The 27,593-nt window shown below is 35.6% G+C and overlaps 1 long non-coding RNA gene and 1 pseudogene across 1 annotated transcript; both read right to left on the reverse strand.

Annotated features, from left to right (window-relative positions):
- Positions 1-22,767: 22,767 nt before the first annotated feature.
- Positions 22,768-23,638, reverse strand: LOC131942737 (uncharacterized). The gene is made up of 3 exons (XR_009386806.1): positions 23,578-23,638; positions 23,283-23,387; positions 22,768-22,945 (listed from the first exon to the last, which is right to left on the reverse strand). It is a non-coding gene; the product is annotated as an uncharacterized LOC131942737 (long non-coding RNA).
- A 2,540-nt stretch (positions 23,639-26,178) lies between these two features.
- LOC131942739 (autophagy protein 5-like) lies at positions 26,179-27,255 on the reverse strand (annotated as a pseudogene).
- Positions 27,256-27,593: the final 338 nt, after the last annotated feature.

The following is a 27,593-nucleotide window of genomic DNA, read 5'->3' on the forward strand; positions in this document are numbered from 1 at the left end:
TGTGTGTGTGTGTGTGTGTATGTGTGTGATTTTATACATATGGAAAAATGTTTGAACCCCTCTCATGACCAATTCCTGGCTACGCCACTGGTTAAAGTAGAGATCGTCTGACTTACTGAACGCAGTGGCGTAGATAGGGGAGGGCGGGTGGGGCGGCTGCCTCGGGCACCGATCCTAAGGGGCGCCAAAATGGGTGGGAAAAAGTTTAAAAGATCATTTTAAGCTAGATATAGACAATATTGAATCATACACATGAGCAGAATTATGTAGAGCACGGGTCTCCAAACTTTTCAGCCCGAGGGCCGCATTAACTATCAAATATTAGTTCGGGGGCCAGAGTTTCTTTAAGGCATCTCTTCAGGGTCGTGGCGCCCCCTTCCCCCCCCCCCCCCCCCCCAACAAAATATAATTTATTTAGAAATATATACAAATTTCAAGTGTCCACCCCTCCCCCCCCTTCCCCGAGGGCCACGTTTGCTCTCAAATTGTTCTTCACGTATTTCATGCTTGAAAATGCTTGTTCACACAGGTATGTTGTTCGAAAATTTGAAAGGCACTTTGATGCAAAAGTTTTAATGTTAGGAAAGTCTTCCTTGTACAAAAAATGTATGAAAACTCATCTGCCCTTCTTTGAACGTGTCTCTAAGGAAGTAATTTTCTTGCAATTCAATGACCTCCAGCTGCAGTTCATCTTTGCAACTGGCCACATTTGCTTCAAATAGGCTTTGAAACAGTCTTACTTCTTCTGCCTATGATTCCAAGTCAGAAAACCGCTACTGAAACTGCAGCTGGATGTCTTTAATGATCTCGTATGTAAATGACGTGAGAAACTCATTGGTTGCTTCAGTCGTAAAGACCTTGCACTTCTGAAAGTGTGTCAAGTTGTTAGCCTCTACTTGTTCCAAAAACATGACAAGTTTGTATCTAAATGCATTTATGTGGGTGTATAGATCAGAAACTAGATTTCACTCTGTTGCCGTTTTAGGTTCAGAAAATTTAAATGACTAGTTATGTCTGCAGCAAACTTGCCTTTACTATCAGGAAGTCACCCATTTCTTTTCTTAGATACTCTGCTCAGAATTTTCTCGCAAAATTAGCAATCTTACTGATGTGAAATATGGTAAATCTTGCGTTTTTGTGTTTGTCTCTGAATATCCTCTCCGGTAACAGTGTCATACATTAAACGTAGGGAAGCCAGCTCTTGTGTTATGTTCAGATCTTCACCCACACCTCTAATGAACACACAAAGTTGAGAGGTGGAACAGCTGCCCAGCGACTTATCCATTGCAATTAAAAAATGGCTGAACTTCCATGAATTTTTTTGCTATTAGAGTCACTATGTTTTCACCAATGTCTGGAACGACGAGCACACAAAGCTACATTTTCAAATAGTTTTGAATTTTCTGTGCAAAGCTCCTCAGCCATCTCCAACAAACATTTATTCAGTGGACAAAAAGATCGTCGCGGGCCGGATAAAATGACCTCGCGGGCCGCATGTGGCCCGCGGGCCGTAGTTTGGAGACCCCTGAAGAGGAACAGCAAAGAAAGTTGCGAAAGACTGGCTTTCTCTGGCGGCCCCATTTACCCTGGGAGTCGACTGTAAAAGATGATGCTGATAAATTTAGACAAGTTACATGAGAAAACTCATGCAAAAGTATTTTTAAAATCATTTTTTTCGGTAAACCAAAAATCCAAGTTGGTCGCATTTTTGAATTAACATATCGATTTCCATGTGTTGTATTTTGATGACTTATTTGCAAACAAAAATATCAATTATTTTTTCAAAACACCTTGAAATTACTCATTAAATGGAAAATGAAGATCAGTCAAATACTAATAATATAAAATTTACGTACTTATTTTGATTTTATAATTCATAATGCATTTGGAAACTGCTGAAATTCATCCCTAATTTATTTTTCTGTCTCAGTTTAGCACAAAATACAAACAATACGATGTTGGTTTAATAGTTGTGTATTTTTACCAGGGGCGGAACTACTGTACCGCCAGACCCTGCAATGCGGGGGGGGGGGGGGGGGGCACGACGTTTAGAGGCCCAATTCCGGCCAAAAAAAAACAATGAATTTTCTTTTCATAAATAATGTTTTTCGTGCACCTTGATAGTGGTTTTGAAAACAAAACCAGGTCTACTATAGCAGTGATTGTTCTACAGTAACTAACACACACTATATAAATACAAAAAATCGTAGAAATAAACATAACGCGAGAAACCATCGCACAAATTAAGCTTACGTCTTTATATAATTTTGACCAGCTAACCATCTTTATTTATCGGTGAGCATGAAAATGTAATACAAACATTTGCAAAACACGATTATTGCGGGCCCGAAATGAGTTCGGGTTTATTTTTGTCTGGTTTGTTATTTCAGAGTGGTTGTACATTGCAATATAATAGATTAAAATACTCAGGTCAGTGGCGTAGCCAGGATCGTCTCATGGGGGGGGGGAGGGTGTTCAAATTTATCATGCATATATATATATATATATATATATATATATATATATATATATATACACACATTTAGGGGGGCCCAAAAAATTTTTTGCGGGGGCGCCTTTTTTGTGTAGTTCCGCCACTGATTTTTACAAGCTTTTATTTAACTCTGTATGGGTATAAACGGGCTAGCCTCCCCACTAACATTTCATTTGGATCCACCTATGTATGTCAGGATTATATTAAAAAGATACCAAATGTAGTATGACACGTATCATTTATCGACCGGTTAAACCTTTGTAATACTTGCTCTAGTTCGAACTTTTCTCGCTGTGGAATTTTAATTAAGTACTCAGTAGTTTAATTAAATGTGTGGATTAATTGTAGAATGATCTAATCAGTATTATATCCTATACCAGCGTACTCGTCCCCGCGCGTTGCCGGGAGAATAGAAGAAAGTCCGACGAAATATATAAGGGTTTCATCTATGTGTTACCAATCCTATATTATTAGACTCGTGACCTTGTTTTCTAAAAGTGAGTTATTTAAATGTAAACAATGCCTGCGCTTGGATCATAAATATCGGGACACGGGTTTACCTACACTACCACATGAAAACCTGGAGTGTACATTAACTACTCACCGAAAATGAGGTAGAACACACTTCGGTGACCGCCCATATCAGGGACGTAGAGGGGCGCTCTCAGGACCCCCCCCCCCCCGATTACACTACCGCATAGGCGCCACGTACGGCCCCTGGCTCCTTAAAACTAACAGGCGCCATCGTGCTCATAAGATAACCCAGTTTGCTAATAGCATCCTGTTAACAATGATGCAGATTTCGTCATTCGCTAAAGTGACACAAATGAACAGGATTTGTTATTGAACACGTACAAAAATTATTTGACGTGTTTTAAACATCAGTGTGACTGATGCAATATGTTAGCGTTACTAATGGTCAATTATAAGATGCTCGATATCAATTTCTGATAGGATTGTCTAAAAATCTGATTTTTAAAATAAAACGTATTACATGGTCCTCAGCGGCCCATGTGAGCCTTTTGGGGCCGAAACAGACATTTTTATTTGCAGCCTAATCGCACCCTACCAGGGCGCCAGAGGACACGCCTGATTTAATTTAGTGAGCGCTTGTAACGCCCCATCCTATCCATTGTCTATCACACTGTTTAGACAGAACGTAGTCACAATAGAGCTCAAGGGAAAGACCAGGGCGCCTAATCACATCATGCAGGGGGTCCGCCCATTTAAAATTAAATCCCCCCGCCCCCACCATCCACCCACCCCTATTCTCCCCTGCCACCCAGAAACATTCTCGTGAGTATTCGTCAACTCCCTAAAGTTTTATGGCACCGGGATAAATTGCGTCGAACCGCATTCGTCTTTTATTTTTATATACTGTATATTGAGAAAAATCCCACCATTCCGTGGCGCCGCCCTTGTGAAATTAAAAAAAAAAGATTTTTTTTACAGAACCCTTCCCTGGAGTGTTCTAATCAACTCCCTAAAGTTTGATGGCGATCGGATGAACGTAGTGAAACCACAATCGACGTTTATTTTTATATACTGTATAAAAAGAAAATCTCACCCTCCTGTGGCGCCGCCCTTGCGAAATTAAAAATGATTTTACAGAACCCTTCCCTGGAGTGTTCTAATCAAGTCCCTGAAGTTTGATGGCTATCGGATGAACGTAGTGAGACCGCAATCGACTTTTATTTTTATATACCATATATATAGAGAAAACAAATCGCGCCCTGCCAGGGCTCAACCCTGAGAATTTGAAAATGTTTTTAGCGCTGAAACCTCTCCAGGAATATTCTTAGCAACTTCCCAAAGTTTCACGGCGATGTAATGAGAGGTGTAGTAATGCATAAAAGACAGACACACAGACACACGCACAGACATACATTGCTTTATATATATATATATCGATTACTTGTTACACAAAAAATGTATTAAGTGTAATTTGCAAATGACGAAGTGGACGGCCATTTTAGGTATATTATAATGTGACGTAGTGGACGGCCATTTTAGCCAGGTTCACTAGTGATGTAGTAGACGGCCGGATATTTCTAGTTTAAAAAGTGCCGTAATGGGCGGTCTTTACAACTAGGTTCATTGTAAGATTAGTGAACAGCTGTTATAGATACTCTAACAAGTGACGAAATGGACGGCCGTTATAGCTATTCTAACAAGTGACAAAGTGGACGGCCGTTATAGCTATTCTAACAAATCATGTAATATATGACTAGCTTACAAAAAGCCGTCATGGACTGTCTTTACAACTAGGTTCACTGTAGGATTAGTGAACAGCTGTTATAGCTATTCTAACAAATGCCGTAAAATATGACTGCCTTAAAATAAAAGACCAAACCATCTAAAATTCAGAGAAGTATTAAACCATTAATTGCTGTAATAGTGAGTTTTGTAATAATTAGTGTTGCTTGTATATCTTTGAAAATAAAATTTGTTTTGTCAGATGCGCAATAACAGTAAAACGTCCATTTGTTCTAATTAAACATTATTTTATAAATTCCAGTGCATTGTTATTATTACATTTTTAATATCTTTCATGAATCAACTCCGGCTACATTGCTAATCAGCAAGTGAGCATTAAATATAAACCCGTTTATTATTGGAAATAACGTTATGTTAAGGTGTTCCCTTTGAATCCAGTTTGTGATATAAAGGAAATAACCTGCATACATGTGTAATAAAAGCAATAGTATTTATAGTCTTATAAATACTGAGCTTTACTTACAACAAAATGAGTTTTCTGTCTAATCCCTGTTTGATTAAGCACAGACGCAAATATTTTTCTGGCAAATACAATAGGCATACCTGATTCAACTGATTCACAAGCAAATACATACACACACACACACATACTGCAATCTTGCACCGACGCACTAAGACACACTTGCAATCAAACACAATTACAAACGAAAACACATCCTCAGCAAGTGGGGGGGGGGGAGGGGGGCTAATAAAGCAGCCGCCGGGAGAAACCAATTATTATGGGCCACACAATTTCTTTTACATGCTATAATAAATCAAATGTGTATAATGTATTCTGTTTAAATGGTCATAGAAAGGTACAAGAAATTAAAAAAAAAAATTAACCTAAAAATCACAGACCACTTAAAAACAAACAAGATTTAATTATTTTCTGCTTGCACGTGGTTTACTTAAAGCGTATGTGCCTAAAATAATGTTTTTATTCTGACGTAGTAATCTCACTAATTAATCTCCCTCACTTGCTGTAACTTCGTCACTACAACAATAATTAATCTAGCTGTAACAGCCGTCCATTACCTCAATAATTAATATAGCATTTGTTGTTGACTACGAGCGAGAAGGCAGCGTACATTTGCGAAATCCAAGACTTCGAGCTGTTGTGTCCGTTGGATTCCAATTTGTTTCCTCTAGCTTTTTTCGTTATACAATCAACGAGTCAACGAAATACCCATGTGGTATTCCGATGCGTACAATAAATGTTTCTGATAATTTGCTATTGTAATTCACTTGTATAACCTCATTCTAACAAACACATAATCCAACTATGTACCGTATTATAAAAGAGACTGTTCCAAGATAGAACATATAAAGTTTGGCCTAAACAAATTAGCGCCTACTATAATCTTCCCTCTAAACTCAAATGAGGCTTATCTTTTTCTGACAAATCTTATCTTTTTTTTAAAGAATAACGCATCTTAAAGGGAATTTAATTGGTGTCGAGTAAAGTTTTAGTGAACGCAAATCATACACCGCAATGTTTTCCGGAATGTCGGAATATATATATATATATATATATATATATATATATATATATATATATATATATATATATATACAATATGGCTAGGGGAAATTACCCCCCCCCGGACATTTACCCCCGTATTACCCCCCCCCCCCCGGCGCAATTACCACCCTGTCAATTACCCCTACCCCCTCGGGGTAGCGGTAATTGACATATTTTGGGGTTCTCAGCTAAAAATTTTTTTAGTGGAAATGTATATGCGGATGTATCTTAATAAAGCTGTAAAGAAATAACTTTTTTCTAATGATCATTAAAAAAGGTTGTTTTTTTTTTTTTACCGGAGCCTTCCCCCTTAAAATAAATATTAAAAAGGCGTTGGTCGCTCCTAAATTGTATATACCTTAAATTGTTTATTTTCTTCTTTTTAGAGCAGAATTATATCAAAACTTGTTATTAAAACAAGTTTTTTCGAAATAAATTTCATTCCCCTAATAAAATTATTAAAACAAATATTTACCTAACTATCTTTCTATATCAAAAGTAGTACAGATGCATATACACGCTTTTCTATATCAAAAGTACTACTGAATCATATACACGCTTTTTTACTTTCTCATATATACGAAGTATAGAGAAAGTCTTGTAATCGTGCAAAAAAATCGAGATTTTTGGAAATCTCGACGTTTTAAACCTCACTGATACGGAAAAACATAATTTTCAAATCTTGTCCGTATGTGTGTATGTCTGTGTGTGTGTCTGTAAACACGATAACTTGAGTACCGTTACAGCTAGGTACATGAAATTTCATATATAAGTATTTTATCAAAATCGTAGATCTGTGTCATTTTTTGAGCGATTTCCGATAGCCGGAAGTGGTACTTTTTCTACTTTGAATTTTTCAAAAGCCTATAACTTGAGTACTATTTCAGATAGATGAATAAAAAAGATCTAATTCTCTACCCTCTGTCAAATTTTGAGTAATTTCCGTAGACCGGAAGTACTAAATTACGCTATTTCCGATTTCTCAATAAACACATGTAAATTTATAAAGTACTAATAAAATTGCACACTATTATGCACATCTCTATTTGGCGTTCACTTGGTGCGCAATTCTTTTTTCTACGAGATTTTATTCTATTGTAAAAAGTTTAAGTATTTAAAATGGATTAAAATTCATGTCTATATCCCGAGTTCCCATCCCCTGTTTTTTAATATAAGAATATTCTAGAGAGTTTAGGGGAGATCACTCCCGGTTTATTTACATTAAGGGTAGTACTGAAGGATATACACGCTTTTCTATATAAAAAGTATTACTGTAGCATATACACGCTTTTCTATACAAGGAGTAGTACTAAAACATATCCTCGACTTTGCACAAGAGTAGTACTAACATACTCACCACTCCCATGTGGTAGCAGGTATCGGCCGATGCCTGATTGGCACCGCACACGGAGAGTAGCAACAGGATGAGTACAACTTTCATTGTTGATGTCTGCACGATTTGGAATTTTAAAAACTTTAACTACACTTCTGAATTTTCTAGATAAAAATTATCAAAATTATAACTGATAATTGATGATATCTGAAAATCTTTCGTACTCTCTCAGTTATTTGTTTTTGAAAATGTTGATGTTTTTTGTTTTTTTTTAATCAAGTTTAACAAGCCTTCAGTAGATTTAAAAAAATACTTAAAAAAAACGTTTTAAAAAACCAGTTTTTTTTGTGGACTAAAAAGTAGAAAATAAATTTTTCTTCCGACCCTAGGGGATTTACCAATGACTGCTCGTAGATTGTGTGCTTCCTCGAGCTGTGCAGGTTCTTGTGATGACTGTTCATACATTTGATGAGAAAATGTGGGTACGTTCACCATCAAATTTCCCGACCCATCTGCCCGACCTACGTTTTTTGTCATCAAATGTTGGGTGGGCTTAGGGACGGTCTACTGACTTAAACCCGGATTCGAACTCGAGACTAACGGGTTAGCAGTCCAACTCTCTACCGCTAGACCACTCCGCCACTAATACCTTTTAATTTTGTTTTGATAAATCTGGATTGATAATTTTTGCTTTAGAAATCATGTCCTCAATTTTAGGGTCCTGGGGGCGTAATTTAATTAAGCTAATTTAGGTATCTAATTGCTAGTTTTTATGATTGCATCTGAAATTGTTAGGCGAAAATAGCCTGCATGCCGAATTTCAGATGTCTAGAGCAATCAGAAGTGGGCTAATTTTCCTTGTCAATTTTAACAACAAACAAATCCATAAACAAACAAACAAATAAACGCGAAGCTGAGTTAAGAAAAACGTGTTAATAAAAAAAACTTACCTGACTGGTCTAGCTCTTTTACGTCTCGAGTAGAATAGGTAGCTGTTATACTGAGGTCCTGGAATTTCCTCTCTACTTATACCACAACCCTGATCGTTTATTTAAATTAATGTAACACTGAAGTGGATTATTAAACCACGTGTCAACTTATTATGCGAATATATATATATATATATATATATATATATATATATATATATATATATATATATATATATATATATATATATATATATATATATATTTGATTGAGGACAAACATTGGAAACAGATGCTGCTTATTATGTTTAATTAAAAGCAAAAAATAAGAAGTTGTAGCTCTAGGTTCCCCCCCTCACACCCGCATCCAACCACTCGTCTACCCCCCCCCCCCACACACACACATACACCCACCCGCATCCAGCCACTCGTCTATTTTGCGAAACAGCTGGACTTAACGAACATCTATTTACAACTTGTTACAGTTATATAAGTTGATATTTTGAATGTAGGCCTACTTATATTTGTGTATTATTTATCTTTTGTTTCCCTTTTTTACTTTCTCGTATATACGAGGTATAGAGAAAGTATTGTAATCGTGCAAAAAAGAAATCGAGATTTTTATCATCTCGACATTTTACACCTCACTGATACGGAAAAACATAATTTTGCCGAATTAGCAGGCATGTCTATCCAACCACACCACACGCGTCATCACGTTCAATAGCTGCGCCATCACGTTCAATAGGCGCGCAATGGTTTTTAGTCATGTAACTCTATTGTAAATAAAACATGTAAACTACTGAAAAAAATTCATAAAAAACGTTTTAATAACAAGCTTTTATGTAATAATGCACTAAAAAGTAGAAAATAAATTATACACTACTATTTAAATTACTATAAAGAAAAGCGTGGGTCTCTTCTCAAATATTAGTAAAGGTATCAAATAGGTACTAAAGTGACCCACGCTTTTACTTAAAATGGTTAACTAAATGACAGATATGCTTTAGCAAGCAAATACGTCAGTACATCTGTTTGATCATATCTCTGGACAGCACGTTGTACTTTTTCGTGCAGCATATTGTATCGCTTCTCAGCTTGTCATCTAAACCACTCTATGTCAAAACCGTGGATAATCTTGGAGAGTATAGCACGTCAAAAAAAGTAAACGAATTTTGTTGTATCGTGGTCATGAATTTTGGTTTCACAGAGAACGCCAGGACGGGTCACGCGTTTAGCGGTGTACGAATTTATACATAATGATTTAACATATTATTACATCATGTCACAATTTAAAATATAATTTAACAACTTTTAAAATTAATCCTTACCATATGTGGACAGCATTGGACAAACCACCTGTGATCAAAGCCGGACACAGCGCTTGTGATCAAACAACCGTTGACAAACCGCCAGTGATCAAAGACCCTCTGCTGAGAAAACACCTGTCGTCAAAGCCCCTATGGTCAAAGCCCCGCTGTGGTCAAACCCCCTATGGTCAAAGCACCGTTATGGTCAAAGCCCCGTTGTGGTCAAAACCCCTATGGTCAAAACCCTATAGTCAAAGCCCCGCTGTGGTCAAACCCCCTATGGTCAAACCCCCTATGGTCAAAGCACCTGTGGTCAAAGGTCTGTGCACCGGTTGGGACAAGAATGGTAGGTAGGGGGTTTCTTTGCCTTTTGGGGAGGATAAGTTGTGTGCGTACTTACTTTGTTTGGAGTGTGGCCACATTTAGAGATTTGCATTTGTATCATATGCCTTTCCCTCTAGATTTTCTAAATGTTGGTTTATCTTCTAGAGATTATTCTCTAAATTCTGTCTCCAGTTATTTTGATGGTGACTTTTTCCACAATGTTTCCCTCCTACAACCCTATAGTTGATGCAGGGGCGGAACTACAGTGTTAGGTAATGCTACCAATATGAAGGAAAGAAAACATCAAAGCTCGTCTTTTGATCAAGTGGAAAAAAACACAGACTCTTGTTGAAAATTTGGGTACAAAAAATACAATTCCATCCGACGAATCTTTTTAAAATATCGAAAACATGTAATAAAACACATCAAGTTCTAATATATAAAGAAATACAAAGAAGCAACGCGATCGTGGAACATTTTAATTCAACATTAAGAGAAGTTGAGCGCTCTTGTAGAAAATGTACCGCTGGATATCCAGTGTTTTTCTAACAAATCTAAAACAGTCACGTTCTGTATAAAAATATTATGAATTTAAAGATGGATTTATTAACCTTACAAATGAGAATATAAAACAATAACGCTTAAAGCTTTGCTGAGATTCAAAACAGAAGTAGGATAAAACTCGAAGATAAGAGCAAGCTACAGTATGAATCACACATAAAATCACTGAGGATATTGATAATGAAAGCGTTAGAGCTGAACGATTCGGACACTCAGATAAATGAGAGTGTAGAAACATCAAACGACACAATGGAAAGTCTAACTTCTAAAGCGAATGATTTAAATCGATGATTTAGTAAATAAATTGCTAGGAACTAAGATATTTATTCTAAGTAGAATAGACCAAGTAAGTTTTAATTATTATCAAATGATATCTTTATGTTATTATTAAAAGGACGCAGCCACGTCAGGAAATTGAACTTTTAATTTCCGTTTTTTTTTTTTTTACTAGACGCAAAAAAAAAAAAACCCGAAAAAACATTTGAATTAAAGAAAAATTCTTTTAAAATGTATACTAAACTGTTTTTAAATAGGTGTGATAGTTTAATAAAAGTTAACTATTTGTATGTCTCAATTTTACATATTGAAGGGGATATAACTGAGTCTAGAATTTGAACTTTTAATTTCCCCAGTTGCTTTTTTTAATACATTAAAAAAATGAGTTTTTTAATAGTTCGTGTTGCTTGTAAATCTTTGGAAATAATATTTGTTTTGACAGGTGCGCAATAACAGTAAAACGTCCATTTGTTTTAATAAAACATAATTTAATAAACTCCAGTGCAGTGTTATTATAACATTTCAATAGCTTTCATAATTTAACTCTAGTTGGCTTATAGCTACATTGCTAATCAGCAAGAGAGCATTTAGTATAAACCAGTTTATTGTTAGAAAAATGTTATGTTTAAGGTGTTCCCTTTGAATCCAATGTGTAATATAAATGAAATAACCTGCATTCATGTGTACTTAAAGCAATAGGATTTAAAGTCTTATAGAGACTGAGCTTTACTAAAAACTAAATGTGATTCCTGTCTAATCCCCGTTTGATTAAGCACAAACGCAAATATTTTTGTGGCTAATACAATAGGTATACCTTATTCAACTGATTCACGAGCAAATAGAAAACACAAGCTCAAATGCAAATACCGCAATATTTCACCTACGCACTCAGACACACTTGCAGTCAAACACAAATACAAACCAGTGATAGCTTTATCATTAGCTCACAAAAATCTAACCTCGCCCTTAATTCAACAGTATATCACAATAACCTCATTATTACCTTACATTAACCTAACAAAAACATCATAATTACTACACAATAATATCACCATAACATCACAATAACCTTACCAGTATTTCATAATAACCTCACTATTACCTTACACTTAGCTTACAATCGTTGCCATTACCTCCCTATTACATTATCCTTACAAAATTATAACTGTTAGGTACACATCAGAGGTAGTTAGATTCTCAACCGCCAAACCACGCCGTCCAATTTTTACCTCACCATAACAACATTAGAGCCTGCCTATTATCTCACAACCTTATTAGTACCTGCCTATTATGTCACATCCACATCTACACCACACTGCCCGTCATCACCATCATATTATACTACATGCACATCCACATCTACACTACACTTCCCGTCATCAGCATCATATTATACTACATGCACATGCACATCCACATCTACACCACACTGCCCGTCATCACCATCATATTATACTACATGCACATCCACATCTACACTACACTGCCCGTCATCAGCATCATATTATACTACATGCACATCCACATCTACACTACACTTCCCGTCATCAGCATCATATTATACTACATGCACATCCACATCTACACTACACTGCCCGTCATCAGCATCATATTATACTACATGCACATCCACATCTACACTACACTTCCCGTCATCAGCATCATATTATACTACATGCACATCCACATCTACACTACACTGCCCGTCATCAGCATCATATTATACTACATGCACATCCACATCTACACTACACTTCCCGTCATCAGCATCATATTATACTACATGCACATCCACATCTACACTACACTGCCCGTCATCAGCATCATATTATACTACATGCACATCCACATCTACACTACACTTCCCGTCATCAGCATCATATTATACTACATGCACATCCACATCTACACTACACTGCCCGTCATCAGCATCATATTATACTACATGCACATCCACATCTACACTACACTTCCCGTCATCAGCATCATATTATACTACATGCACATCCACATCTACACCACACTGCCCGTTATTCACAGCCACCTGTTATACATGAACTCTCTGTCCCTATACATTGTCTTTGTCTAAAATATTTTAAAACAATCAGACGCACCTAAATTGTCCTTTGAAATTTACAAATATCACGCTGCATTTGTTATTGAACGATTAGCACTACGTGAACCAGTAAACCATAGAAAACATAATGTAACTTTACTTTGAACTGAGCTACTGTGGCATGCATCTGATGTAATCAAGCCTTATGTTAACCAGTTGAATATCGATTTAGGTGGGTAGGGTGGAGAGAAGAGGAGGGGGTGGTATTGATGTCTACACATTGTATCCCAGCACAGTTGAAGGTGTTGGGCATGGGCGGGTTATGAAAACCATATCAGTCAAAATGCGTCTTCATAAACCTAATGCTATCATATCTAGCATATAGATATAACTCAAAGATTTAAGTATAAAATGGGGGAGGGGGGTCAGGAGGTATAGTAGGACCTCACCTGACACTAGTACAAAGATGCTTTATGCAAAGAAAAACTTAGATGAGATTGAAGATTAGGCTGGACACATGTCGAATTTCAGGGGCGCTGGATTCATTATCTCATTAGAAGTAGAACCATTGTAGTGGCTAACTAGTAATTGAGGCATGATTGTATTGATTTTGCAAATATAATATACATATGTAACTGTAGAAAGTGATTAGTAAACTTAAGGTCGTATTTATATGTTTTAAATATACTTGAAACACTATCTGCTATTTAATTATTTAATGTTAGTTGTGTTGTGTCGCTTTAAGTATAATATAAAAATAATACACGGATACAAATTATTTTCAGTATGTTCAAAGTACGGTGGAATAAAATAAAATTCTTGTGCCAAATAATATCAGCGAAAACAAATTGTTCAAATTTCATTCGCTGGTAGGCTATTCAATACAATAGTAAACATTTAGCTAAATTTTTACATATCCTTATCACAAAAGAGACAGCACACAAAGACATTCGATCACAGAAACAATTGTGCAACTGTTTAGCATTTGAGCTCAGTAATTTTAGAATTGCTTGTTTAAATATCATGTGTTTGTGATAAGAGCTTTAGAATCCTCAATGCTGCTTTCTTTTTCTTCCTTCTTCTTCGTTCTTAATTTAAGTGGTGGAAGAAATCCCCTCCAAAACAATAAATTAAGTATACTTGTCAACTGTTAATGCGCCATTGAGGCCATTGACTCCGATTTCAGCCTGCTTTTCTTTTTGGATTTGCTTGCCTTTTTCAAACCAACAACATACTACAAGACAAAAGTTGTTTGATTATGGAGTTGTCTCTCCTAGAAGAGTGGCTGTCCCCAGCTAACGATAAGCAACGATAAGCTTTACCGACGCGACACACCGACTCCTAATGCTGCTTTTAATTCTTCAATTTAAGGATAGAGACAGGTCTGGTCATCTTGCTATGGTCAACAAATACATTTATTATTATTCCTAATATCATGTCGATTGTTTACCTGTCAGTTCAAGGGGGACGCCTAAAAAATTTGTCGTCCCCCCCCCCCCCCAAAAAAAAGTTTCAAGTGCCGCCCACCCTCTCCACGTAGAAAATAAAGAAACACATATAACTAGGTTACCGTGACTCAAAACCTAATGAATTCATTTGTAAAAAGACTAGGTCATGTTGACACATGACTCAGATCTTCGTTCACTCACCTCTTAGACTTTGACCCACATACTTAACACTGAAGTTTTGAGGCGATATATCTATTTTAATACATACATATGTGATCTTCACTCCCAGTTAAAATTAAACTATCATTTAATGTACAATACTTATTCCAAGCAAACGAAACTGGCATTTCCAAACTTTACAAAATAATAATTCACTTGTTTTCTCTTTGCGTAATCTGACAAAAGTGTAGTTTACTTTGTTTTTACATTATATCTTGTCATTTCGAGAAATGATATTCCAGTTTTAGAAGTTTTGGTTTGAACAAAAAGTTAAAGCAGCCCATTTAGAAAACGACTAACTTTATATTTGCTCTCTATACAAAAGCAGTTGTCAGAAAAGGAAACCAGTCTTGTGTTATGTATACGTACTCAAATGTTTCTGGCATCAAACTGACAACTGTTCGCCTGTAAAAAAATTGTTATAAAAAACAATGCTTTATCCTGAAATATAATAATTCAATACCCTTATAGATTGATGGAGTACAACAATTAGTTTAAATATTTTTTATCAATTTAATTTAGTTTTTTAAAAGTTGTACAACTATTTATTTTGTGTATTTTAAAATCTGGTTCTCGAACAATAGTAATGTCTCTTCCATACGGTTAGTGTTGGTACAAATCCTAGAACAAAATACCAACTAATTACTATTAGTAATACACCATTTAGAAGCAAATTAAAAAAGAGAAATTTACATTTTAAACTCGTCACAAATCATAGAACTAAATTAATCAAACAGTAATTTCTATTCCAGATTTGGTTAAGATAATCCTTAACTAAGTTGAATCAATTTATTATATCATTAAATTATTGTTCTTGCCCACCAAATCATTACATTTGTTTAATTAGATGCTATTTATTTTCTTTAAAACTATTGTTTCGGTTAATCCTTTAATCGCTAACAAGCCTCTTTACTGGTATTTGCATAAACAAAAGATTAGATGAAACACACTATTAGCCAGCATTAGCTTGGCTTTAGAAGGATCACCCGGAGTCGTGCATTGATTGCTAGGAATAGAGAACGGTATAGCCGGGAAGGGGGGGGGGGGCGAATTTTTTTTTAACACGTTTGTTTGTTGTTAAAATTGACAACGAAAATTAGCCCACTTCTGATGACTGTGATGACTGTTCATACATTTGATGACAAAAAACGTGAGTCGGGCAGATTTATGATTAAAGCGAAAAACACACAACACACGAATTTTGGAAATTTGATGGTGAACGTACCCACGTTTTTTGTCATCAAATGTATGAACAGTCATCACAAGAACCTGCACAGCTCGAGGAAGCACAAAATCTACGAGCAGTCATTGGTAGATCCCCTAGGGTCGGAAGAAAAATTTATTTTCTACTTTTTAGTCCACAAGAAAAACGTGGTTTTTTTTTTAAGTTTTTTTTAAGTATTTTATTTTAAAAGCTCGCAGATAATTGCGGGATGGGACCGCGTGGCCTAGCGGTAGAGAGTCAGACTGCTAACACCAGAGTCTCAAGTTCGTATCCATATTCAAGTCAGTGGAACGTCCACCAAACGTTAAGGAAACAAAGGCCGTAGTGATGAGTATACTGTTCTTTTACATGCCTTGATCTCTACCTCATCTGCCCCATGTGTCTTGGGCACTAATGAAAATTATACTGTTCAGTATCATTTTGAAGGTATAGATTTTACAGTAAAGTACTTGATTTGTTTAGTATTTACCTAATTATATATACATGTATTTGATTTATTAAATTACAATAAAGTGATCCACAGTTCCTTTAGTCTTACCCGCTGTTCACCCAGTGGCGGGACTAGAAAAAAAGCCCCCCCCCCCCCCCCGCCGATTTTTTTGTGCCCCTATATATATATATATATATATATATATATATATATATATATATATATATATATATATATATATATATATATATATATATATATATATATATATATATATATATATATATATATGTGGAAAACAAGGGACGCTCTAAATCTATTTTTATTTACTCGAGGTTTTTTTTCCATCTTGTACAGTGTACCAGGTACACGAATAAAACAGGTTTTCCAACACGTTAGCTGGCCCCATTCAGTTTTCCAAGTGAGAAGCACAGACTCCTTAAATCTTCTCAAACACACCAAACTGACGCCGATTTTTATGAGGTTTTCATCAAAACGTTACCAATCGTGTATATATAGAGGTGTGCCCTGTTTTCCAGAAGTTTATTTAAATGAGAACAATGTCGGCAGTTCATTTCTTGGATCTTAGTTGAAAATATTAAATGCTCGCCCCTCCCCCCCCCTCCCCCTCTCCCCCCGAAAAGAGTCTGGAAGAAACACTGGTGCTACACTTGATTAGATTTAGTCATCGAATGTAGTAGCTAGATTTATCCCTTGTGTTGTGTGAACTTTTAGACGCCTGTCTTTTGGGGCTAACCTGATCATATGTGATGCGCTCAGGATGACACTGCCGCCGGTGGATTCAATTAGTAACCCCATCCGCTTATGCAGGATCACGGGGCGCTAAATCACATATTTCCGTTAGGAGTCCCCACTCCAATATGTAAACAAATGTTAGGCCTATGACAGAAACTTTTGCGGGGCTGTACTCAACAGCTTCCCAAGTTTTCATGGCGATCGGATGAATGATGTAATTATGCATAAAAGACAGAAACATGTTTTTCACATGTCCAACTGTATGTGGTCAGCTCACGCGTCGGATAACCTCCTGATTTAGGAGGGGGGGGGGGGGATCCATAAATGACGTCACGTTTTTAACAACTTACAAAAAGCCAGACCCTCACCCCCCCCCCTCTCCCCAATGACGTCATTGATATATAGTAATTGACTATTAATAATGTTCAATTAATTCTAAACTTTCTAATTAATTTCTAAATAGTTATACAAAAATTAATCTTACCTTCCCTGTTTTGTGAATTAGATATGCCTAATACCATGCAAGTAAATTAATATCTGTTGACTAGTGCTGTCTAGTGTCTGACAAAATGTACTGAAGTGGTGAATGTACGGCTAGGAAGTAGTTCAAAAACGATACATTGATCTACTCGATACTTGAGGGCTAAGAAAGAGGGATGGGATGGGGGTCGGCTCGGGAAAAAACTTGAAAGAGACAACAAAGCGCCTATGTACGTCAGCATCGCCAATTATAAAACTTACTCGGGGGAGATCATTCAAAATATAGGCCCTAAAAATTTACAATGGCATATCATGTAAAATTAAAAACAAGTAAACCTATAAAACCAAAGTTTCTAGTATTTTTTATGCTTTTTTTATTATTTGTAGAATACAGGATAGTACAGGATAAAAATTCTACCAATATCACAAACACATATTAACATTAAAAAAAAGGTACAACGGATTTCGGGTCCCTTACCAATGCCGCAAAGAAGAACCGCCCATCACAAAAGCCCACTTCAAATTTAGCGGCTTCTCTAGCTTGGACTTTTTTTTTGTTTAAAGAATTTTGCCGGCGACAGCGTGTTTGATTGTAGGGAAATAGAACTCGGCCTTACGATGGTTAAAAAAAATACAGCTACAAATAACTTTTTTTAATATATAAATAAATTTGAGGAAAATGTTCGAGCCTCGTATTTGGTCCCCATCCCCTGCCCCATCCGCCTCATTACACTTTGGAGGATCGGTCAAACAGTTACGTGTCCTCTATTTGGCTATCAAAGTGGAGCAACACGTCACAGAATTTATTAATATTTAAAGTTTTGACAAATATTTTATAGTGCAGTTTGTGTAATGGATTTTAATTATTGCGGAAGAACGTGGTATATTGACTGTAAAATAAAGATAATCGTACCGCAGCTACTGTATTTTTCTTATACAAACCAAATGTAAAGGCAAAAATGCATGAAGATAAAATTCAAATTTTAAAAATAATATTGTTTATGGTCGACTTTGGGCCCCTAAACGGCCTGCCCCCTCCAACCCCCCCCCCCCCCTTCCCGCATTGCGGGGTCTGGCGGCACTGTAGTTCCACCCCTGTTCACCGCACCTGTCCTACATTCTCACCAACATTTAAATTGTGTTTTATATAACTCTACATTTTCTGTCCAGAGATTTAATGACTGACACGCCTTGAACAATATTTATTTGTGATTGGAAACCCATACTAAGTAGATCCCGAGTTTGAATGACATATGCTGATTTAATGGTTTAAATGTTTAGCACATGATTAAAAAATATGTAAAATAAATGCATGGAAAATAGAATGTTGAAAATGTTAGAACCTTTGTATGTATTGATTTTATCGTTTGTTTACAAGATGTACTCATTTATTTCAACACAATTCCAGATGTTACTTATACACACACTGGTTTAACAGAAATATTTGTATTAACAAATTATAACAGCTGCCGTATATCTGTAGTTTTAAGCATTTACAGCTGATTTTAAACGATTTTGGTTTAAGGAAAAACTAGTATTGCCAGCAGTGATATTCAAAAACGTTTGAGTTGGTTTCATTAAATTTGTGACAGCTGATTTATAAGAGTTAATCAAGCAAAATTGTGTTTTCATCGATCTTTTAGTTTTCAAAATACGTGTCTAGGGCAGCCCAAAACAATCGACTTAAGTTGTTAGGGTGGAATGGGGGGGGGGGGGGGGGGGAGGTAGTATTGCTGACTAACCATGATATCCCAGCACAGTTGAAAATGTTATCTAAGTGGTCACTGGATGTACACTATAACGTGCAGAAAACATTTTCCTAAAATAAAACGGGAGCTGAAATTACTACGTAGTAAAAACTTTACAATTTTATTAGCATAATCCGTTAAAAGAAACGACTATTACATACTGTGGTGGTTTAACTCATCTAGAATACTTCGTTTGTTTTAGAAAAAGTACATTTTACACAGAATACTGTACGTTTATTTATCAGTACATTACAACAATTATTCATCAGCACAATTCTACACAAGTACAAGGACAAACTGATCAGTTGCAAAAATAGAAAAAAAGCCCCCCTCCCCCACTGCAAAATGTGTTTGCCTCAACCTCCTCATGTTATATATATATACTAGACTTACCCGTCATACTTTGGATGACTGTGTTTCGGGGGTCATTTATAAATGACATCACGTCGGTGACTTATCATCACGAAATAACCGAACCCCACATTCAAAAAGACGTTTTTTATTTTTTTAAAAACACCGATTTCGGCTGATTATGGGTCTGACCACACTATCCCTTCATATACTGACGTCACATGTGACCTTTTAAAAGTTCTATTAATTTTAATGACACCAACAAAATTTAGCCTTCGTGCAAAGAAATAAAATCGAGATTTTTACAAATCTCGACGTTTTACACTTCCCTGAGTCGGAAAAACATTTTTTTGCACGATTACAAGACTTTCTCTATAATTCGTATATACGAGAAAGTAAAAGAAAAGAAAATTACTAGTTTTGTGTTCCGTCCTTTGGCTTATTTTTCGAAAGTAAACATTGTTTTATACATCTTCGATGAGATACGTTAATTTGACGTTCGAGTTTTCGTCTAAATAAATTTCGACGTTGAAGTAATTGGTTAAAACCTTGTTTTGAAGATTAATTTAATTACAGCTTAGCTATATATATATATATATATATATATATATATATATATATATATATATATATATATATATATATATATATATATATATATATATATATATATGTATATATGCAAAACAAGCTAGCACATCGAGATACAATATTGAATTTTTTACTTTCTCGTATATACGAAGTATAGAGAAAGTCTTGTATACGTGCAAAAAAAGAAAATCGAGATTTTTACAAATATCAACGTTTTACACCTCCCTGAGTCGAAAAAAACATAGTTTTGCAATCTTGTACGTATGTCCGTGTGTGTATGTATGTGTGTCTGTAAACATGATAACTTAAGTACCGTTATACCTAGGTTGATGACATTTCATATATAAGTATTTTATCAAAATCGTAGATACGTATTAATTTTTGAGCAATTTCCGATAACCAGAAGTGGTACTTTTTCTACTTTGAATTTTTCAAAAGCCTATAACTTGAATACTATTTTAGATAGATAAATGAAATTTCAATTGTAAGTAAAAGATCTAATTTTTTTACCTTCTATCAAATTAGGAGTAATTTCCGTTTACCGGAAGTAGTAATTTACCCTATTTACGATTTCTCAAAAAAACGCATGTAAATTTATAAAGTACTAATAATATTCTGCACTATTATGCACATTTTATTTGGCGTTCACTTGGTTGAAATTTTTTTTTCTACGAGATTTTATTCTATTTTTAAAAAAAGTTTAAGTATTTAAAATGGATTTAAAATATTGTCTATGTCCCGAGTTGCCACCCCCCATAGTGATATATTAGAATATTCGAGAAAGTTTAGGGGAGATCACTTCCGGTTTATTTTTAATTAAGTCAATTAAACGCAATAAAGCTAATCTTTTAAATAATTTACTTTGAAATGCTTGATTTTGAATAAATAATGTCGAGTTTATATTCTTTTAAAATATTTATCCACTTTCAGGAAAACCTACAAAAAATTGTAACATTTAAGCACTAAAAAATATAATTACTGGCAGATGCAACTTCAGTTCTAACAAGTACTCCAGTTCATAGGCGTATCGACCCAATTCGGCACTTGGGACGAACTATCAGTTTTGCTTCCCCTCCCCCAACACACCTCCCCCAATTTATATATAGCTATTCACGTTGGAACAAGCGCGACCCCACACCCCACACCCCCCCCCCCCATTTAAGAAACATTGATGGCACCTTCTTACAGACCATTATCCTGTAATAATGTTTTATTTTTTTTCACACTATTAATGCAGAAAACATTTATATCAGTCTGTTAAACCATGCAGACTTAATCTTAGCTAAGTACAAATTCAGTAATGCAGCTCGAAATGAGAATTTGTTTTTTCCTACCCCGTTTTGGCGCCCGGGGTTGGCCGCCCCACTCGACCTCCCATCGCTACGCCTGTGCTCAAGCTTAACACTAACAAGCACGCCTACAAAAAAAAAAGTATGAGCCAGAGACCAAAGACCGTCCCGCGCCCTCAGGTCCCATCCAGGTGGATGAGAAAATGTAAGATGTTCAGGCATCTCTTCAGGTAAAGGAGGGGGGGGGCGCCCTGAAGAACGTCTATCGCCCCCGACCCCCACCCCGAACGAAATATAATTTATATAGAAAGTGAACATTTTACCAGTGTCCGCATCCCCCCTTCTCTCTCTAGTTCCCCCCCCCCCCCCACGGGGGAAAAAGTCCGAGAGAAACAGTCTGTTTGGCGACTGAGAAAAAGCTTGAGCCGGTAATGAGAATAGAGAGAGAAAGAGAGATAAAGAGAGAGAGGGAGGTAGAGAGAGAGAGAGAACATTAACAAGTCACCTGGCGCAGTGGACATTGCCTTTAACTTCAACTACATCATCAAACTACAGTCAGAAGTTCTAAGAATAGACGTAACGAGGGCAGGGCGGGTGGGCGACCGCCCCTGGCGCGGGGCCTAGGGGTAGGGCGCCAACGGGGTGGAACAAATTAAAAAGCTCATTTTGAGCAGCGTTATTAATTAAACATAATCTAAATTTAAGAAAGAGAAATCGATTATACGCTTTACAGAAATCAATTGTGTGACATCGAAACGAAAACTATTTCAGGGTACAGAGTGTTAAATGCGCAATCAACGTTTACAAATTGAGGATGGCGGCGCTTTTTTAGCATACGTTACATTTTTAAAATAAAATAACTAGCACACTTTTGTACTAATTGAAATAAAAAAATGTAATTACCATAAGTGTTTTAAATGTATATATCACATCTATAAAATACATTTTTAACACTTATGGGTTAGATAGCTCGCCTCATTACATACACACATCTAAGGTATATAACTCCTTTTTTAAGACAAAGATATTAAACAGATATAAAGTAGATAACTCCTTTATTAGACAAAGATATAAAAAAGATATAGAGTAGATTTTCCCTTTATCAGACAAACATATAAAACAAATCTAAGGTGGATTTCTCCTTTATGAAACAAACAAAACTGATATAGGGTATATAAATCCTTTATTAGGCATACTTTTATAACTCATCAGTAGCAGGTAACTCATCCACTAATCACAGTTATAGGTTGAACACTGAACACATGATAAATGTAATCGCCAATGATATTGACAAGTGCATTTAAAGAAAGGGGCGTAGGGAACTACATCGCCTACATTATACGTCTGAGGATAAAATGAACAGAATGAAGGAACGTTTCGTAAGTAAAAGGATAAAAAAAAATATTTTTATTCAGAAAAATAATGGAGTTGAATTTAAGTTCTTTAATTTTCAAGGGTGTTGTGTAAAGGATATTAGCGTAAAGGTGGGTGGTATTTTAAATGTAAAAATGACCCTTTTAGAACAAGACAGTTGAAGTAGAGATCGTCTGACTTACTGAACGGTATATACACATTTTTTTACATAAAGAGTAGTACTAAAGGATATACACGTTTTTTTTTTATATAAAGAGTACTAAAACATATTCTCGACTTTCTACAAGTGTAGTACTAACATACTCACCATTCCGAAGCGGTTGCAGGTAGGTGTAGGCCTTTGGGCCGATGCCTGATTGGCACCGCACACGGAGAGTAGCAACAGGATGAGTACAACTTTCGTTGTTGATGTCTGCAAGATTTGGAATTTTTAAAACTTTAACTTCTAAATTTTCTAGAAAAAAATTATCAAAATTATAACTGATAATTGATGATATCTGAAAATCTTTCGTACTCTCTCAGTTATTTGTTTTCGAAAATGTTGATGTTTTTTAAAAAAAATCAAGTTTAACAAGCCATCAGTAGATTTTTAAAAATCTTACCTGAATGGTCTAGCTCTTTTACGTCTCAAGTAGAATAGGTAGCTGTTATACTGAGGTCCTGGAGTTTCCTCTCTATTTATACCACAACCCTGATCGTTTATTTAACCCCTTAACGCTCACAGTCACGTTTTCGCGACATACTGATTTAGCGCATAGCATAGGCGCATAGGTACATTTATCCTACTGCTATCAGTCGTTGTGTATTGGGTACATCCAGAGGGTCGTATCGGTACCATTGGGCACGTTTTTAAGTCGAAATTTATTACGTCACACTCTCTTGAATCACGTGCATAGTAATTATTTCTACTTCGTGAATTCAGCCTACTTACATTGATTATTATTACTAAATAGGTGATCCGTTTTTGCTACCAAAAATACTAATAGCCTTATTATTCAGTCTTTTATGTATATGTTACCGTCAAAGCCCAAAGCGTGCATTGGCCGGCAAATGTGCGCATTGGCCGGCTCTCTTGGACAAAACCCGAAGAGCTTAGCATTAAGAGCGTATTTCGTACATTGGCCGGCCAATGCGCGCACTGGCCGGGATGTCCTGGCTAATGTCCTATCTAGACTAAGTTGTGATCGCATTTTCATTATTCTGGGTGCATTTCATTGTGAGTAACGTATTGTTTAGCGCTTATTTGTATGCAATGCGACATGGACTAAGAGGGCCGTCAGACCAAGAGACAGGCATACCAGATGACTGCCAAAATATTCTGAACTTAAACTAGTTCAAAGAAAACCAAGGCATAGCCAAAGCCAAGGTTCAGAAGAACGTGCCAACCAAGATTTTCAAAATATGCTGATGACATGGATGCCGACAAATGAATTAGCTCATTGGGCTGTGAGTCTCAAATTTATTCAATTTATGAAACACCGTTCTCTTCATCAAGCGATCCAACAATCGCCATACGAAGCCTTGTTTGGACACTTAACACTTCAAATCTACCAAGAGAGGCTCTCAACAATTTAGTTACTAGGGAAAATCTTGAGAACATTGAACAAGAAGTGGAGGTTGCCATAAATGCAACGACATCCTCGGCTAACACATTTGCTGCCATGGCGGAACGTCCTGACCAGTTGCGTGACGAAAATATGGCCAACAGATTCTGTGTAGTTTGTAAATAATATTGTAGTGCAGCCCATTCTTGTGGATCCTGTCGCAACTATATCCATGCAATATGCGGAATAGCCAATGAATCAGACGAAGGGTAGGGAGAAAACATCACTTGCAGATTATGTCACAATAAACAGGAAATCATAGACAACAGGTTAGCAGCTCATACCAGCTTGCAAACTCAATGTGCAAAGATGCTCACAAAATCAGATACAAATTTTAAACAAGCTGAAGTGGGAGATAATGTTCGCATCCGTATACCAGATGTTGACAGAGGTCGCGGTGATGCCTGAGGCGTCATTGCAGTAGTCATGAGCTTTGAGGTCGCTTTCTACAAGCTAGGAACGGAACATGGTGTTCTAAATCAACTGTATGCTCGTCCGTTGGCAATGAGAAAAAATCACTACGAACTATCCAGTGGCCGAACTAGAAAAAAGGGCCACCACGCAAAAACAATTTCTGAGCCACCAGAATATATATATATATATATATATATATATATATATATATATATATATATATATATATATATATATATATATATATATATATATATATATATATATATATTAATAATGGCTAATAATTATTTCGAATCGATTTCAATGTCTGGCGTATACGTTATACCAATGGGCGTAAAAAAAATGCCAATTTCATTGTCATGTGAACTAATTAATATTTTAATGTAATATTGCAGAATCAATAATTTTACAGTCTTGTGCCACAGGTGTGGTGTAATTATTTTTAACCATGGTACTAAAACCTTTCTATTTGAAATTACTTTTTTAACAGCTAGGATCTTTAAAAAATAAGAACATATTCTATTACGTTAATAAAAACTGGAACGCTTTACTTTTTTTTTTTTAATTGTTATTGGCATGGGTTTTAGTGAACAAATAAAATGCTCCATCAACGTTAAGTTTAAAAATATATTGACATTAAACAACTAGAATAAAATATTCTATCATCGTTAAGTTTAAAATTTTATTGACATTAAATTACTAGAAAAACTATTCCATCATCGTTAAGTTTGAAAATATATTGACCTTAAATTACTTGAACAAAATATTCAATCATTGTTAAGTTTGAATATATATTGACCTTAAATTACTTGAACAAAATATTCAATCATCGTTAATTTTAAAATTGCATTGTCATTAAACTACTAGAACAAACTAATTTGGCGATCTCCATTCACTGGCCAGTCTGGTGGAACAATCATAAACGTCCATCTTGTTTTGAAGAGAAATTATTTTACTTCTATGACGTCTATCTTCTTGATTGATTGGAAATTAAGCAATAACAATGTGGGACTAAACTCTACTTACAAATGCAGTACGTTAATTGCTGTCTGATATTATATATATATATATATATATATATATATATATATATATATATATATATATATATATATATATATATATATATATATATATATATATATATTTAACATTGCAAGTATAAACTTTGGTTTATTATGATACAGACTAAAGTAGTTACATTGATTTGAAGGAAATAAAATGTTCATGTTTCATATAACAAATGTTCATCAATGTTTCATACACCCACCAGTATTTTTCTAAATTCTCTCATTCATTAAAACACAATCTGTCACACACTACATCGAAACATTACTAGCTCTCAATTTCTGTCCTTGAAACTAAAATCATATGGAGAAAGTTGTCAGGGTAACTCAGGTGTTCACTCATCCATGACACAGGTGTCTCCAGGGGGGGGGGGGTCAATGCCTTGAGTTATCACACGATAGTTGGAAAATTCCCCTGATTCAACCAAGTCAGGCAAGGCAGACTTCAATAAACTATTGAGAGTCAGGAATTCACCGTTGTCATCTACAGGTTTAAATAGCTTTTGTATAGGGATCTTGTCCACCTGGTATATTCTAAAAGGGACAGATTTGAAATCCTCTTCTCCACTGTTCTCCATTAGTTTCTTGTTGACAGACCAAAACTGATCAAATTTATCATTCATCAATCCTGTCCACAAGGCTTTATGATCTTTCTTCTGCATGCTATTTATAGCCTGCCCTCTGTGCTTGAGTGCATCAGCTTCTTTGACAACAGACATAAGTGAGACTCCACAGCTTCTTTACCCAGACAGTGCAGTAACTCTTCCTCAGGGAAATTCTTAAAGTGTACAGTAAGTTTCCATGGTAACTCATTTTGATTACCATACAAATCAATTAATAAACCAATTGGATAGTGCCATTTCAAAGGTTGGCCATCATACTCCAGCCACATTTCTCCGTGGCTGTCAGGTTCGATGTACATGACCATGTACCTCAAGACTTTGTCTGTCACCAATGGGAAGTAGCTCAGTCTGGGCACCAATAGAAAAAAAGGGTCAGGCTGACCAAATGTGTAAACTTCCTCTTGGGCAAGTTGAAAACAAACTGGTATTTTTCCTTCCCACAATTCTCTTAGAATTTCTCTATCATCTGCCATGTCAAAAAAATAAATTGTTAAGATAACGTCAGGTCTTTGTATCTTTAATTCTGCTTTTTAAAAGGAGGATTTTGAGTGAGTGAAAAATGAAAATATTATGGTATATATATATATATATATATATATATATATATATATATATATATATATATATATATATATATATATATATATATATATATTAATTACTTTTATTTGCAATTAAAACAAGTACATCAACATCAAATTTTTTAACATAATTTTGAACACCAAATGAAAACGAAAGGTTTTGCAAATGTACGTAATGAATATTTACATGATGTCATGTATTTGATTATAAAAAAATTGCAAAGGATGACAGTAAAAGGGGTGAAGGTCAAATGAAAGTGTCAGAAGTCTGGGTGGGGAGAGGAAAGGAAATTTTTCAGAGAGGGTCAATGGGACAGTGAAGCATT

The sequence above is a fragment of the Physella acuta genome, unplaced genomic scaffold (genome assembly GCF_028476545.2).
Source record: "Physella acuta isolate Inbredline_101_S28 unplaced genomic scaffold, ASM2847654v3 ptg000422l, whole genome shotgun sequence".
Lineage (NCBI taxonomy): Eukaryota > Metazoa > Mollusca > Gastropoda > Physidae > Physella > Physella acuta.